The sequence below is a fragment of the Hemiscyllium ocellatum genome, chromosome 49 (genome assembly GCF_020745735.1).
Source record: "Hemiscyllium ocellatum isolate sHemOce1 chromosome 49, sHemOce1.pat.X.cur, whole genome shotgun sequence".
NCBI classification, from domain to species: domain Eukaryota; kingdom Metazoa; phylum Chordata; class Chondrichthyes; order Orectolobiformes; family Hemiscylliidae; genus Hemiscyllium; species Hemiscyllium ocellatum.
Genome location: NC_083449.1, coordinates 15,641,175 through 15,659,006, shown reverse-complemented (window position 1 = coordinate 15,659,006; position 17,832 = coordinate 15,641,175). Strand labels below are relative to the sequence as shown.

The 17,832-nt window shown below is 39.1% G+C and overlaps 1 protein-coding gene across 1 annotated transcript in view; it reads left to right on the top strand.

Moving 5' to 3' along the window:
- Positions 1-5,455: 5,455 nt before the first annotated feature.
- leng8 (leukocyte receptor cluster (LRC) member 8) overlaps positions 5,456-17,832 on the top strand; it is a 46,288-nt gene continuing 33,911 nt past the window's right edge. Inside the window, exon 1 of the mRNA XM_060856957.1 lies at positions 5,456-5,552. The gene's annotated coding sequence lies outside the window, so the exon portion shown is untranslated. The remainder of the gene's footprint in view (positions 5,553-17,832) is intronic.

Here is a 17,832-nt window from a genome sequence, read left to right as displayed (position 1 = left end):
TCAGTCCTGAGGGAGTGTTATCGGAGGGTCAGCGCTGAGGGAGTGTTATCGGAGGGTCAGTGCTGAGGGAGTGTTATCGGAGGGTCAGTCCTGAGGATGTGATATTGGAGGGTCAGCCCTGAGGGAGTGTTATCGGAGGGTCAGCCCTGAGGGAGTGTTATCGGAGGGTCAGCCCTGAGGGAGTGTTATCAGAGGGTCAGCGCTGAGGGAGTGTTATCGGAGGGTCAGCCCTGAGGGAGTGATATTGGAGGGTCAGTCCTGAGGGTGTGTTATCGGAGGGTCAGTCCTGAGGGAGTGTTTTTGGAGGGTCAGCGCTGAGGGAGCGTTATCGGAGGGTCAGCGCTGAGGGAGTGTTATCGGAGGGTCAGTCTTGAGCGAGTGTTATCGAAGGGTCAGTCCTGAGGGAGTGTTATCGGAGGGTCAGCGCTGAGGGAGTGTTATCGGAGGGTCAGTGCTGAGGGAGTGTTATCGGAGGGTCAGTCCTGAGGGAGTGATATCGGAGGGTCAGCGCTGAGGGAGTGTTATTGGAGGGTCAGCCCTGAGGGAGTGTTATCGGAGGGTCAGCCCTGAGGGAGTGTTATCGGAGGGTCAGCGCTGAGGGAGGGTTATTGGAGGGTCAGCGCTGATGGTGTGTTATTGGAGGGTCAGCGCTGATGGTGTGTTATCGGAGGGTCAGTCCTGAGGGAGTGTTATCGGAGGGTCAGCCCTGAGGGAGTGTTATCGGAGGGTCAGTCCTGAGGGAGTGTTATCGGAGGGTCAGTCCTGAGGGAGTGTTATCGGAGGGTCAGCCCTGAGGGAGTGTTATCGGAGGGTCAGCGCTGAGGGAGGGTTATTGGAGGGTCAGCGCTGATGGTGTGTTATCGGAGGGTCAGCGCTGATGGTGTGTTATTGGAGGGTCAGTCCTGAGGGTGTGTTATTGGAGGGTCAGCGCTGAGGGAGTGTTATCGGAGGGTCAGTCCTGAGGGAGTGTTATCCGAGGGTCAGCGCTGAGGGAGGGTTATCGGAGGGTCAGTCTTTAGGGAGTGATATTGGAGGGTCAGCCCTGAGGGTGCGTTAATGGAGGGTCAGCGCTGAGGGTGTGTTATCGGAGGGTCAGGCCTGAGGGAGTGTTATCGGAGGGTCAGCCCTGAGGGTGCGTTAATGGAGGGTCAGTGCTGAGGGTGTGTTATCGGAGGGTCAGTCCTGAGGGAGTGTTATCGGAGGGTCAGTCCTGAGGGAGTGTTATCGGAGGGTCAGCGCTGAGGGAGTGTTATCGGAGGGTCAGGCCTGAGGGAGTGTTATCGGAGGGTCAGCTCTGAGGGTGCGTTAATGGAGGGTCAGTCCTGAGGGAGTGTTATCGGAGGGTCAGTGCTGAGGGAGTGTTATCGGAGGGTCAGTCCTGAGGGAGTGTTATCGGAGGGTCAGTCCTGATGGTGTGTTATCGGAGGGTCAGCCCTGAGGGAGTGTTATCGGAGGGTCAGTCCTGAGGGAGTGTTATCGGAGGGTGAGTCCTGAGGGAGTGTTATCGGAGGGTCAGCCCTGAGGGAGTGTTATCGGAGGGTCAGCGCTGAGGGAGTGTTATCGGAGGGTCAGTCCTGAGGGAGTGTTATCGGAGGGTCAGCGCTGAGGGAGTGTTATCGGAGGGTCAGCGCTGAGGGAGTGTTATCGGAGGGTCAGCTCTGAGGGTGCGTTAATGGAGGGTCAGTCCTGAGGGAGTGTTATCGGAAGGTCAGTGCTGAGGGAGTGTTATCGGAGGGTCAGTCCTGAGGGAGTGTTATCGGAGGGTCAGTCCTGATGGTGTGTTATCGGAGGGTCAGCCCTGAGGGAGTGTTATCGGAGGGTCAGTCCTGAGGGAGTGTTATCGGAGGGTGAGTCCTGAGGGAGTGTTATCGGAGGGTCAGCCCTGAGGGAGTGTTATCGGAGGGTCAGCGCTGAGGGAGTGTTATCCGAGGGTCAGCCCTGAGGGTGTGTTATCGGAGGGTCAGCGCTGAGGGAGTGTTATCGGAGGGTCAGCGCTGAGGGAGTGTTATCGGAGGGTCAGCCCTGAGGGAGTGTTATCGGAGGGTCAGTCCTGAGGGAGTGTTATCGGAGGGTCAGCCCTGAGGGAGTGTTATCGGAGGGTCAGCCCTGAGGGAGTGTTATCCGAGGGTCAGCCCTGAGGGTGTGTTATCGGAGGGTCAGCGCTGAGGGAGTGTTATCGGAGGGTCAGCGCTGAGGGAGTGTTATCGGAGGGTCAGTCCTGAGGGAGTGTTATCGGAGGGTCCGTGCTGAGGGAGTGATATCGGAGGGTCAGTCCTGAGGGAGTGTTATCGGAGGGTCAGCGCTGATGGTGTGTTATCGGAGGGTCAGCGCTGATGGTGTGTTATTGGAGGGTCAGTCCTGAGGGAGTATTATCGGAGGGTCAGCCCTGAGGGAGTGATATCGGAGGGTCAGCCCTGAGGGAGTGATATCGGAGGGTCAGCGTTGAGGGAGTGATATCGGCGGGTCAGCGTTGAGGGAGCATTATTGGAGGGTCAGCGCTGAGGGAGTATTATCGGAGGGTCAGCCCTGAGGGAGTGATATCGGAGGGTCAGCGCTGAGGGAGTGATATCGGAGACGCCCTCTGCATACACCAGATCTGCTGAGATGAGGAGGAACGTGATAGACACCTGGAAGTCCTCAGGGATGCCCTCACAAGAACGGGGTACAGTTCCCAACGCATCGACCACCTGTTCCGATGTGCCACAGCAAGGAACCGTAATGACTTCCTCAGGCGACAGACACATGCTGCAACCGCCAGGGTATCCTTCGTTGTTCAGTATTTCCCAGGGGCTGAAAAACTCCGCCATGTTCTTCGTGACCTGCAACACATGATCAATGAGAATGAGCACCTCACTAAGACCTTCCCCACACCTCTGTCTTTAAACAACCTCAAACAGATTGTTGTTCGTAGCAAGCTGCCCGGCTCTCAGGACAACTCCGTACAACCCTGTCACGGTAGGCGCTGCATGACGTGTCAGAGTGTGGACATAGATCCCACCATTACGCGTGGGGACACCTCCCACCTTGTACATGGCAGGTCCTCACGTGACTCATCCAACGTTGTCTATCTTATACGTTGCAGACAAGGATACCCGGAGGCATGGTACATTGAGGAAAGGCTACGACAATGGATGAATGGGCACTGAACACCAATCAACGGACAGGAGTGTTCCCTTCCAGTTGGGGAACACTTCAGTGGCCCAGGACATTCGACCTCGGACCTTCGGGTGACCACCCTCCAAGGCGAACTTCGGGACAGGCAGCAGTGAAAAGTGCCCGAGCAGAGGCTGATAGCTAAGTTCGGGACCCATAGGGAGGGCCTCAACTGGGACATAGGGTTCATGTCACATTACAGGTGATCACCATTGCACTGCACACACACACACACAGACACTCCTATACACATGGACACACATGCACACACACAGACACCCACACACACAGACTCTCTGTCTCTCACACACACAGACACTCCTCTCCACACACACGCACACACACAGGCACTCCTATACACATGGACACACATACACACACACAGACACCCACACACACAGACTCTCTGTCTCTCTCACACACACAGACACTCCTATACACATGGACACACATGCACACACACAGACACCCACATACACAGACTCTCTGTCTCTCACACACACAGACACTCCTATACACATGGACACACACGCACACACACAGACTCTCTGTCTCTCACACACACAGACACTCCTCTCCACACACACAGGCACTCCTATACACCCACACGCACACACACAGGCACTCCTATACACCCACACCCACACACGCACACACACAGGCACTCCTATACACCCACACACACACACACACACACCCCCACACACACACACAGGCACTCCTATACAAACACAGATACTACACACACACACACACACACACAGAGTCTCTCTCTCTCTCGCACACACACACTCCTACAGACACACAGACTCACTTTCTCTCTCACACACACAGGCACTCCTATACACACGCATATACAGATGTGCACACAGACACCCACACACGTGTGCCCTTACAGACACACACACTCACACATGCACCCCCTCACACTCACTGCACACACACATATACTTGCTCACACTTACAACCCCCAACCCAGCCAGCCAGCCAGACAGACCCCCATGCACACATATATTTTGTGGGGTGAATTTGTACGTGCAGGGTTACATCGTACTTTGCTCACAAACTCCGTGAATTCGTGTCAAACTCTGGGATCTCACTTTTGAGATTGGGAATCAATGCAAACATCACGGCATAGACAGAGAACACCGGGGGGGGGGGGGGGGGGGGGGGGGCTAACACCTTCAACATATTGTCCAGCTTATCACCCAATGTTAACAGCTAACCAGAGAATGCAACTTTTTATATGGAAAAAGGTTTTGTGATTTGAAGGTGAAACTATAACAGAGGGAAGACTCAACAGACAACCAATGTGTTTTCAATGTGTAATTTGAGTTATATCACACTGTAAAGTTTTGCTATAAATTCTGTGTGTTAGGATTGAGCCCTCCACTATCTCTAAAACTAGTCCTTCCAATAAAACCTGGTGTGATGTGATGTTTAACATTGCACACCCCTCCATCCAACACCAGCAACTCCAGATCATTGCAAAGACCCATTGAGAAGAGTGGGTGGGACCAGGCGGATGATGGACGTAAGGTCGAGGGAGCTGATTGGTTGCAGACAGCGGGTGCGCAGTTCCAATTGGATAAGAGTATGTCCGTCGAAACGACTCTGCTCCAATGGCAACGAGACAGAGGCGGGATAAAGGGGAATGCAGAGGCGAGCGATCGCGCGGAGATTGGCATGAGGTTTGACCAATCGACGTGCGACAAGGGCGGGACAGAGGGGAGAAGGGCAGAGGAGGGAGGGAGGGAAGAGCGTCTGATTCGCCAAAGGCATCAGGCCGAAGCCAACGGGATTGAGGCATGGGGGCGGGGACAGGTTGTGGATGACGCAACAAAGGAAGGACGGCGCCGATTGGAGCGAGGGTAAATGGACGGCCGGAAGGTCCAATAACAAGGGCAGGTGATACAGGGAAGTGAAAACAATGGGCGAAAGAGCGTGACAATGCGTGCCGCAAAGGGTGAAAGGTCAACACGGGTGATAGGCGTGTAGGCGAGCCAATCAGACGGGGAAGGGCATGGGGCGGGGAAACGACGGAAATGAACGATTGGGGCGGGACAACGGAGCGATGCGGGTTCCTAGTGGAGGAGACCGTTGAGCGACGGGCAGAGTGGGCCAATTGCAGGAGAGCGTCAGGGCGGAGCATAGGTGGAGTGGAGGAGGAAACGGGAGGTCGGGCGGGCGGAGGGGAGGACGGCAATGACGACACGGGGAGGGGGCGGGGGAGGGGATTGATTGACGGGCCGGAGCCGAGGCGGATTGGCGGGCGCCGCCGGAAGTGAAGGGGGAAGGAGCCGAAGGTGACGGTTGGAGCCGGCGCCATTTCGCGACTGAAGCAGAAAATCGGAATAAAAGCGGGAGGGAACCTCCAGAAACATCCCGCGGCGGAGAGAGTGAGTAATAAACCATCTAACTGTGATATAAACAACCCAGGGAGAGTAATAAACCATCTAACTGTGATATAAACAACCCAGAGAGAGTAATAAACCATCTAACTGTGATATAAACAACCCAGAGAGAGTAATAAACCATCTAACTGTGATATAAACAACCCAGGGAGAGTAATAAACCATCTAACTGTGATATAAACAACCCAGGGGGAGTAATAAACCATCTAACTGTGATATAAACAACCCAGGGGGAGTAATAAACCATCTAACTGTGATATAAACAACCCAGGGGGAGTAATAAACCATCTAACTGTGATATAAACAACCCGGGGGGAGTAATAAACCATCTAACTGTGATATAAACCCCTCAGGGAGAGTAATAAACCATCTAACTGTGATATAAACACCCAGAGAGAGTAATAAACCATCTAACTGTGATATAAACAACCCGGGGAGAGTAATAAACCATCTAACTGTGATATAAACAACCCAGGGAGAGTAATAAACCATCTAACTGTGATATAAACAACCCAGGGGGAGTAATAAACCATCTAACTGTGATATAAACAACCCAGGGGGAGTAATAAACCATCTAACTGTGATATAAACAACCCAGAGAGAGTAATAAACCATCTAACTGTGATATAAACAACCCAGAGAGAGTAATAAACCATCTAACTGTGATATAAACAACCCTGGGAGAGTAATAAACCATCTAACTGTGATATAAACAACCCAGGGAGAGTAATAAACCATCTAACTGTGATATAAACAACCCAGGGAGAGTAATAAACCATCTAACTGTGATATAAACAACCCTGGGAGAGTAATAAACCATCTAACTGTGATATAAACCCCTCAGGGAGAGTAATAAACCATCTAACTGTGATATAAACAACCCAGGGAGAGTAATAAACCATCTAACTGTGATATAAACAACCCGGGGAGAGTAATAAACCATCTAACTGTGATATAAACAACCCGGGGAGAGTAATAAACCATCTAACTGTGATATAAACAACCCGGGGAGAGTAATAAACCATCTAACTGTGATATAAACAACCCGGGGAGAGTAATAAACCATCTAACTGTGATATAAACAACCCGGGGAGAGTAATAAACCATCTAACTGTGATATAAACAACCCGGGGAGAGTAATAAACCATCTAACTGTGATATAAACAACCCGGGGAGAGTAATAAACCATCTAACTGTGATATAAACAACCCAGGGAGAGTAATAAACCATCTAACTGTGATATAAACAACCCAGAGTGAGTAATAAACCATCTAACTGTGATATAAACAACCCAGGGAGAGTAATAAACCATCTAACTGTGATATAAACAACCCAGGGAGAGTAATAAACCATCTAACTGTGATATAAACAACCCAGGGAGAGTAATAAACCATCTAACTGTGATATAAACCCCTCAGGGAGAGTAATAAACCATCTAACTGTGAGATAAACACCTCAGGGAGAGTAATAAACCATCTAACTGTGATATAAACAACCCAGGGAGAGTAATAAACCATCTAACTGTGATATAAACAACCCAGGGAGAGTAATAAACCATCTAACTGTGATATAAACAACCCAGGGAGAGTAATAAACCATCTAACTGTGATATAAACACCTCAGGGAGAGTAATAAACCATCTAACTGTGATATAAACAACCCAGGGAGAGTAATAAACCATCTAACTGTGATATAAACAACCCAGGGAGAGTAATAAACCATCTAACTGTGATATAAACAACCCAGGGAGAGTAATAAACCATCTAACTGTGATATAAACCCCTCAGGGAGAGTAATAAACCATCTAACTGTGATATAAACAACCCAGGGAGAGTAATAAACCATCTAACTGTGATATAAACAACCCAGGGAGAGTAATAAACCATCTAACTGTGATATAAACAACCCAGGGAGAGTAATAAACCATCTAACTGTGATATAAACAACCCAGAGTGAGTAATAAACCATCTAACTGTGATATAAACAACCCAGGGAGAGTAATAAACCATCTAACTGTGATATAAACAACCCAGGGAGAGTAATAAACCATCTAACTGTGATATAAACAACCCAGGGAGAGTAATAAACCATCTAACTGTGATATAAACAACCCAGGGAGAGTAATAAACCATCTAACTGTGATATAAACAACCCAGGGAGAGTAATAAACCATCTAACTGTGAGATAAACAACCCAGGGAGAGTAATAAACCATCTAACTGTGAGATAAACAACCCAGGGAGAGTAATAAACCATCTAACTGTGAGATAAACAACCCAGGGAGAGTAATAAACCATCTAACTGTGAGATAAACAACCCAGGGAGAGTAATAAACCATCTAACTGTGAGATAAACAACCCAGGGAGAGTAATAAACCATCTAACTGTGATATAAACAACCCAGGGAGAGTAATAAACCATCTAACTGTGATATAAACCCCTCAGGGAGAGTAATAAACCATCTAACTGTGATATAAACCCCTCAGGGAGAGTAATAAACCATCTAACTGTGATATAAACAACCCAGGGAGAGTAATAAACCATCTAACTGTGATATAAACACCTCAGGGAGAGTAATAAACCATCTAACTGTGAGATAAACAACCCAGGGGGAGTAATAAACCATCTAACTGTGAGATAAACAACCCAGGGGGAGTAATAAACCATCTAACTGTGATATAAACAACCCAGGGAGAGTAATAAACCATCCAACTGTGAGATAAACAACCCAGGGGAGTAATAAACCATCCAACTGTGATATAAACAACCCAGGGGGAGTAATAAACCATCTAACTGTGAGATAAACCCCTCAGGGAGAGTAATAAACCCTCTAACTGTGAGATAAACAACCCAGGGAGAGTAATAAACCATCTAACTGTGATATAAACAACCCAGGGAGAGTAATAAACCATCTAACTGTGATATAAACAACCCAGGGAGAGTAATAAACCATCTAACTGTGATATAAACAACCCAGGGAGAGTAATAAACCATCTAACTGTGAGATAAACACCTCAGGGAGAGTAATAAACCATTTAACTGTGATATAAACAACCCAGGGAGAGAGAGTGAGTAATAAACCATCTAACTGTGATATAAACAACCCCAGAGAGAGTAATAAACCATCTAACTGTGATATAAACAACCCAGGGAGAGAGAGTGAGTAATAAACCATCTAACTGTGATATAAACAACCCAGGGAGAGTAATAAACCATCTAACTGTGATATAAACAACCCAGGGAGAGTCAGTGTGTGGGTAATAATAAATATATCAGTAAATATTATATAAACAATCCAGAGAGAGAGAGAGAGTGAGTGTGTGTAATAATAAATATATCAGTAAATATGATATAAACAATCCAGAGAGAGAGAGAGAGAGAGTGAGTGTGTGTAATAATAAATATATCAGTAAATATTATATAAACAATCCAGAGAGAGAGAGACAGTGAGTGTGTGTAATAATAAATATATCAGTAAATATCATATAAACAATCCAGAGAGAGACAGTGAGTGTGTGTGATAATAAATATATCAGTAAATATTATATAAACAATCCAGGGAGAGAGAGAGAGAGTGAGTGTGTGTAATAATAAATATATCTGTAAATATTATATAAACAATCCAGAGAGAGAGAGACAGTGAGTGTGTGTAATAATAAATATATCAGTAAATATTATATAAACAACCCAGAGACACAGACAGTGAGTGTGTGTAATAATAAATATATCAGTAAATATTATATAAACAATCCAGAGAGAGAGACAGTGAGTGTGTGTAATAATAAATATATCAGTAAATATTATATAAACAATCCAGAGAGAGAGACGGTGAGTGTGTGTAATAATAAATATATCAGTAAATATGATATAAACAATCCAGAGAGAGAGACGGTGAGTGTGTGTAATAATAAATATATCAGTAAATATTATATAAACAGTCCAGAGAGAGAGAGAGAGACAGTGAGTGTGTGTAATAATAAATATATCAGTAAATATGATATAAACAATCCAGAGAGACAGTGAGTGTGTGTGATAATAAATATATCAGTAAATATTTCTTAACAATCCAGAGAGAGAGAGACAGTGAGTGTGTAATAATAAATATATCAGTAAATATTATATAAACAATCCAGAGAGAGACAGTGAGTGTGTGTAATAATAAATATATCAGTAAATATTATATAAACAATCCAGAGAGAGACAGTGAGTGTGTGTAATAATAAATATATCAGTAAATATTATATAAACAATCCAGAGAGACAGTGAGTGTGTGTAATAATAAATATATCAGTAAATATGATATAAACAATCCAGAGAGAGACAGTGTGTAATAATAAATATATCAGTAAATATTATATAAACAACCCCAGAGAGAGAGAGAGAGTGAGTGTGTGTAATAATAAATATATCAGTAAATATGATATAAACAATCCAGAGAGACAGTGAGTGTGTGTAATAATAAATATATCAGTAAATTTTATATAAACAATCCAGAGAGAGAGACGGTGAGTGTGTGTAATAATAAATATATCAGTAAATATTATATAAACAGTCCAGAGAGAGAGAGAGAGACAGTGAGTGTGTAATAATAAATATATCAGTAAATATTATATAAACAATCCAGAGAGAGAGACGGTGAGTGTGTGTAATAATAAATATATCAGTAAATATTATATAAACAATCCAGAGAGAGAGAGAGAGAGACAGTGAGTGTGTAATAATAAATATATCAGTAAATATTATATAAACAATCCAGGGAGAGAGAGAGTGAGTGTGTGTAATAATAAATGTATCCGTAAATATTATATAAACAATCCAGAGAGAGATAGTGAGTGTGTGTAATAATAAATATATCAGTAAATATTATATAAACAATCCAGAGAGAGAGAGACAGTGAGTGTGTAATAATAAATATATCAGTAAATATTATATAAACAATCCAGGGAGAGAGACAATGAGTGTGTGTAATAATAAATATATCAGTAAATATTATATAAACAATCCAGAGAGAGACAGTGAGTGTGTCATAATAAATATCAGTAAATATTATATAAACAATCCAGAGAGAGAGACGGTGAGTGTGTGTAATAATAAATATATCAGTAAATATTATATAAACAATCCAGAGAGAGAGACGGTGAGTGTGTGTAATAATAAATATATCAGTAAATATTATATAAACAATCCAGAGAGAGAGAGACGGTGAGTGTGTGTAATAATAAATATATCAGTAAATATTATATAAACAATCCAGAGAGAGAGAGAGAGAGACAGTGAGTGTGTAATAATAAATATATCAGTAAATATTATATAAACAATCCAGGGAGAGAGAGAGAGAGTGAGTGTGTGTAATAATAAATGTATCCGTAAATATTATATAAACAATCCAGAGAGAGATAGTGAGTGTGTGTAATAATAAATATATCAGTAAATATTATATAAACAATCCAGGGAGAGAGACAATGAGTGTGTGTAATAATAAATATATCAGTAAATATTATATAAACAATCCAGAGAGAGACAGTGAGTGTGTCATAATAAATATCAGTAAATATTATATAAACAATCCAGAGAGAGACAGTGAGTGTGTATTAATAAATATATCAGTAAATATTATATAAACAATCCAGCGAGAGAGAGACAGTGAGTGTGTGTAATAATAAATATATCAGTAAATATTATATAAACAATCCAGAGAGAGACAGTGAGTGTGTATTAATAAATATATCAGTAAATTTTATATAAACAATCCAGAGAGAGAGAGAGACAGTGAGTGTGTGTAATAATAAATATATCAGTAAATATTATATAAACAATCCAGAGAGAGACAGTGAGTGTGTGTAATAATAAATATATCAGTAAATATTATATAAACAGTCCAGAGCGATAGACCGTGAGTGTGTGTAATAATAAATATATCAGTAAATATTATATAAACAATCCAGAGAGAGAGACAGTGAGTGTGTATAATAATAAATATATCAGTAAATACCGGAAGAAACATCAAAGCAGCGCTTCACAGGAGGCTCCAATAGCACTGATGATGTTCCCTAGCAAGGGAACGTAACGTTTGCCGCAAAAACTTCCAGCAGGGCCAACAGAACCACAACAATGGACACCCGAGCTACAAATCTTCAACCAGACTTTAAGTAAATATTATATAAACAAGCCAGAGAGAGAGAGAGAGAGAGAGAGAGAGTGAGAGAGAGAGAGAGAGACACAGTGAGTGTGTGTAATAATAAATATATCAGTAAATAGTATATAAACAATCCAGAGAGAGACAGAGTGTGTAAAATAATAAATATATCAGTAAATATTATATAAACAATCCAGAGAGAGAGAGAGACAGTGAGTGTGTATAATAATAAATATATCAGTAAATATTATATAAACAATCCAGAGAGACAGTGAGTGTGTAATAATAAATATATCAGTAAATTTTATATAAAAAATCCAGAGAGATAGAGACAGTGAGTGTGTGTAATAATAAATATATCAGTAAATATTATATAAACAATCCAGAGAGAGAGAGAGGGAGTGAGTGTGTGTGATAATAAATATATCAGTAAATATTATATAAACAATCCAGAAAGAGAGAGACAGTGAGCGTGTGTAATAATAAATATATCAGTAAATATTATATAAACAATCCAGAGAGAGAGACGGTGAGTGTGTGTAATAATAAATATATCAGTAAATTTTATATAAACAATCCAGAGAGAGAGAGAGACAGTGAGTGTGTGTAATAATAAATATATCAGTAAATATTATATAAACAATCCAGAGAGAGAGAGAGACAGTGAGTGTGTGTAATAATAAATATATCAGTAAATATTATATAAACAATCCAGAGCGAGACAGTGAGTGTGTGTAATAATAAATATATCAGTAAATATTTTATAAACAATCCAGAGCGAGACAGTGAGTGTGTGTAATAATAAATATATCAGTAAATATTATATAAACAATCCAGAGAGAGAGAGAGACAGTGAGTGTGTAATAATAAATATATCAGTAAATATTATATAAACAATCCAGAGAGAGAGAGGGAGACAGTGAGTGTGTGTAATTATATAATATTTACTGATATATTTATTAACAATCCAGAGAGAGAGACAGTGAGTGTGTGTAATAATAAATATATCAGTAAATATGATATAAACAATCCAGAGAAGAGAGAGTGTGTATGAAATAAATGTAAAATTAAATATTGTATTATCAATCAACAGGGAGAGACAGTGAGTGTGTAATAAGAATAAATATATCAGTAAATATTATATAAACAATCCAGAGAGAGACAGTGAGTGTGTGTAATAATAAATATATCAGTAAATATTATATAAACAATCCAGAGAGAGAGAGACAGTGAGTGTGTAATAATAAATATATCAGTAAATATTATATAAACAATCCAGAGAGAGAGACAGTGAGTGTGTGTAATAATAAATATATCAGTAAATATTATATAAACAATCCAGAGAGAGAGAGACAGTGAGTGTGTAATAATAAATATATCAGTAAATATTATATAAACAATCCAGAGAGAGACAGTGAGTGTGGGTAATAATAAATATATCAGTAAATATTATATAAACAATCCTGAGAGAGAGACAGTGAGTGTGTGTAATAATAAATATATCCGTAAATATTATATAAACAATCCAGAGAGAGAGAGACAGTGAGTGTGTGTAATAATAAATATATCAGTAAATATGATATAAACAATCCAGAGAGAGAGAGAGAGTGAGTGTGTCTAATAATAAATATATCAGTTAATATTATATAAACAATCCAGAGAGAGAGAGACAGTGAGTGTGTGTAATAATAAATATATCAGTAAATATCATATAAACAATCCAGAGAGAGAGAGAGACAGTGAGCGTGTGTAATAATAAATATATCAGTAAATATTATATAAACAATCCAGAGAGAGAGACAGTGAGTGTGTATAATAATAAATATATCAGTAAATACCGGAAGAAACATCAAAGCAGCGCTTCACAGGAGGCTCCAATAGCACTGATGATGTTCCCTAGCAAGGGAACGTAACGTTTGCCGCAAAAACTTCCAGCAGGGCCAACAGAACCACAACAATGGACACCCGAGCTACAAATCTTCAACCAGACTTTAAGTAAATATTATATAAACAAGCCAGAGAGAGAGAGAGAGAGAGAGAGTGAGAGAGAGAGAGAGACAGACAGTGAGTGTGTGTGATAATAAATATATCAGTAAATATTATATAAACAATCCAGGGAGAGAGAGAGTGAGTGTGTGTAATAATAAATATATCAGTAAATATTATATAAACAATCCAGAGAGAGAGAGACAGTGAGTGTGTGTAATAATAAATATATCAGTAAATATTATATAAACAATCCAGAGAGAGAGAGGGAGACAGTGAGTGTGTGTAATTATATAATATTTACTGATATATTTATTAACAATCCAGAGAGAGAGACAGTGAGTGTGTGTAATAATAAATATATCAGTAAATATGATATAAACAATCCAGAGAAGAGAGAGTGTGTATGAAATAAATGTAAAATTAAATATTGTATTATCAATCAACAGGGAGAGACAGTGAGTGGGTGTAATAATAAATATATCAGTAAATATTATACAAACAATCCAGAAATAGAAAGACAGTGAGTGTAATAATAAATATATCAGTAAATATTATACAAACAATCCAGAGAGAGCGAGACAATGAGTGTGTAATAAGAATAAATATATCAGTAAATATTATATAAACAATCCAGAGAGAGACAGTGAGTGTGTGTAATAATAAATATATCAGTAAATATTATATAAACAATCCAGAGAGAGAGAGACAGTGAGTGTGTAATAATAAATATATCAGTAAATATTATATAAACAATCCAGAGAGAGAGACAGTGAGTGTGTGTAATAATAAATATATCAGTAAATATTATATAAACAATCCAGAGAGAGAGAGACAGTGAGTGTGTGTAATAATAAATATATCCGTAAATATTATATAAACAATCCAGAGAGAGAGAGACAGTGAGTGTGTGTAATAATAAATATATCAGTAAATATGATATAAACAATCCAGAGAGAGAGAGAGAGAGTGAGTGTGTCTAATAATAAATATATCAGTTAATATTATATAAACAATCCAGAGAGAGAGAGACAGTGAGTGTGTGTAATAATAAATATATCAGTAAATATCATATAAACAATCCAGAGAGAGAGAGAGACAGTGAGCGTGTGTAATAATAAATATATCAGTAAATATTATATAAACAATCCAGAGAGAGACAGTGAGTGTGTGTGATAATAAATATATCAGTAAATATTATATAAACAATCCAGGGAGAGAGAGAGTGAGTGTGTGTAATAATAAATATATCAGTAAATATTATATAAACAATCCAGAGAGAGAGAGACAGTGAGTGTGTGTAATAATAAATATATCAGTAAATATTATATAAACAATCCAGAGAGAGAGACAGTGAGTGTGTGTAATAATAAATATATCAGTAAATATTATATAAACAATCCAGAGAGAGAGAGAGACAGTGAGTGTGTGTAATAATAAATATATCAGTAAATATGATATAAACAATCCAGAGAGACAGTGAGTGTGTATAATAATAAATATATCAGTAAATTTTATATAAACAATCTAGTGAGAGAGACAATGTGTGTGTAATAATAAATATATCAGTAAATATTATATAAACAATCCAGAGAGAGACAGTGAGTGTGTAATAATAAATATATCAGTAAATATTATATAAACAATCCAGAGAGAGACAGTGTGTAATAATAAATATATCAGTAAATATTATATAAACAACCCCAGAGAGAGAGAGACAGTGAGTGTGTGTAATAATAAATATATCAGTAAATATGATATAAACAATCCAGAGAGACAGTGAGTGTGTGTAATAATAAATATATCCGTAAATATTATATAAACAATCCAGAGAGAGAGACAGTGAGTGTGTGTAATAATAAATATATCAGTAAATATTATATAAACAATCCAGAGAGAGAGACAGTGAGTGTGTATAATAATAAATATATCAGTAAATACCGGAAGAAACATCAAAGCAGCGCTTCACAGGAGGCTCCAATAGCACTGATGATGTTCCCTAGCAAGGGAACGTAACGTTTGCCGCAAAAACTTCCAGCAGGGCCAACAGAACCACAACAATGGACACCCGAGCTACAAATCTTCAACCAGACTTTAAGTAAATATTATATAAACAAGCCAGAGAGAGAGAGAGAGAGAGTGAGAGAGAGAGAGAGACAGACAGTGAGTGTGTGTAATAATAAATATATCAGTAAATATTATATAAACAATCCAGAGAGAGACAGTGAGTGTGTAATAATAAATATATCAGTAAATATTATATAAACAATCCAGAGAGAGAGAGGGAGACAGTGAGTGTGTGTAATAATAAATATATCAGTAAATATTATATAAACAATCCAGAGAGAGACAGTGAGTGTGTAATAATAAATATATCAGTAAATATGATATAAACAATCCAGAGAAGAGAGTGTGTGTATGAAATAAATGTATAATTAAATATTGTATTATCAATCAACAGGGAGAGACAGTGAGTGAGTGTAATAATAAATATATCAGTAAATATTATACAAACAATCCAGAGAGAGAAAGACAGTGAGTGTGTAAAAAGAATAAATATATCAGTAAATATTATATAAACAATCCAGAGAGAGACAGTGAGTGTGCAATCATAAATATATCAGTAAATATTATGTAAACAACCCAGAGAGAGAGACGGTGAGTGTGTGTAATAATAAATATATCAGTAAATATTATATAAACAATCCAGAGAGAGAGAGACAGTGAGTGTGTGTAATAATAAATATATCAGTAAATATTGTATAACCAATCCAGAGAGAGACAGTGTGTGAGATAATAAATATATCAGTAAATATTATATAAACAATCCAGAGAAGAGAGAGTGTGTATGAAATAAATGTATAATTAAATATTATATTATCAATCCACAGGGAGAGACAGTGTCTGATAATAAATATATCAGGAAATATTATATAAACCATCCAGAGAGAGAGAGGCAGTGTGTGAGTGTGTGTAATAATAAATATCAGGAAATATTATATAAACAATCCAGAGAGAGACAGTGAGTGTGTGTAATAATAAATATATCAGTAAATATTACTTAAACAATCCAGAGAGAGAGAGAGAGAGAGACTGTGTGTGTGTGTGTGTAATAATAAATATATCCGTAAATATTATATAAACAATCCAGCGAGATAGAGACAATGAGCGTGTAATAAGGATAAATATATCAGTAAATATTATATAAACAATCCAGCGAGATAGAGACAATGAGCGTGTAATAAGGATAAATATATCAGTAAATATTATATAAACAATCCAGAGAGAGAGAGAGAGACAGTGAGTGTGTATAATAATAAATATATCAGTAAATATTGTATAACCAATCCGAGAGAGACAGTGAGTGTGTAATAATAAATATATCCGTAAATATTATATAAACAATCCAGAGAGAGAGAGACAGTGAGTGAGTATAATAATAAATATATCACTAAATATTATATAAACAATCCAGAGAGAGAGAGAGAGACGGTGAGTGTGTGTAATAATAAATATATCAGTAAATATTACATAAACAATCCAGAGAGAGATAGTGAGTGTGTGTAATAATAAATATATCAGTAAATATTATATAAACAATCCAGAGAGAGAGAGAGACAGTGAGTGTGTGTAATAATAAATATATCAGTAAATATTATATAAACAATCCAGAGAGAGAGAGAGACGGTGAGTGTGTGTAATAATAAATATATCAGTAAATATTATATAAACAATCCAGAGAGAGACAGTGAGTGTGTAATAATAAATATATCAGTAAATATTATATAAACAATCCAGAGAGAGAGAGAGAGACGGTGAGTGTGTGTAATAATAAATATATCAGTAAATATTATATAAACAATCCAATGAGAGAGAGAGACAGTGAGTGTGTGTAATAATAAATATATCAGTAAATATTATATAAACAATCCAGAGAGAGAGAGAGAGACAGTGAGTGTGTGTAATTATATAATATTTACGGATATATTTATTAACAATCCAGAGAGAGAGAGAGACGGTGAGTGTGTGTAATAATAAATATATCCGTAAGTATTATATAAAGAATCCAGAGAAGTGAGAGTGTGTATGAAATAAATGTATAATTAAATATTATATTATCATCCACAGGGAGAGACAGTGAGTGT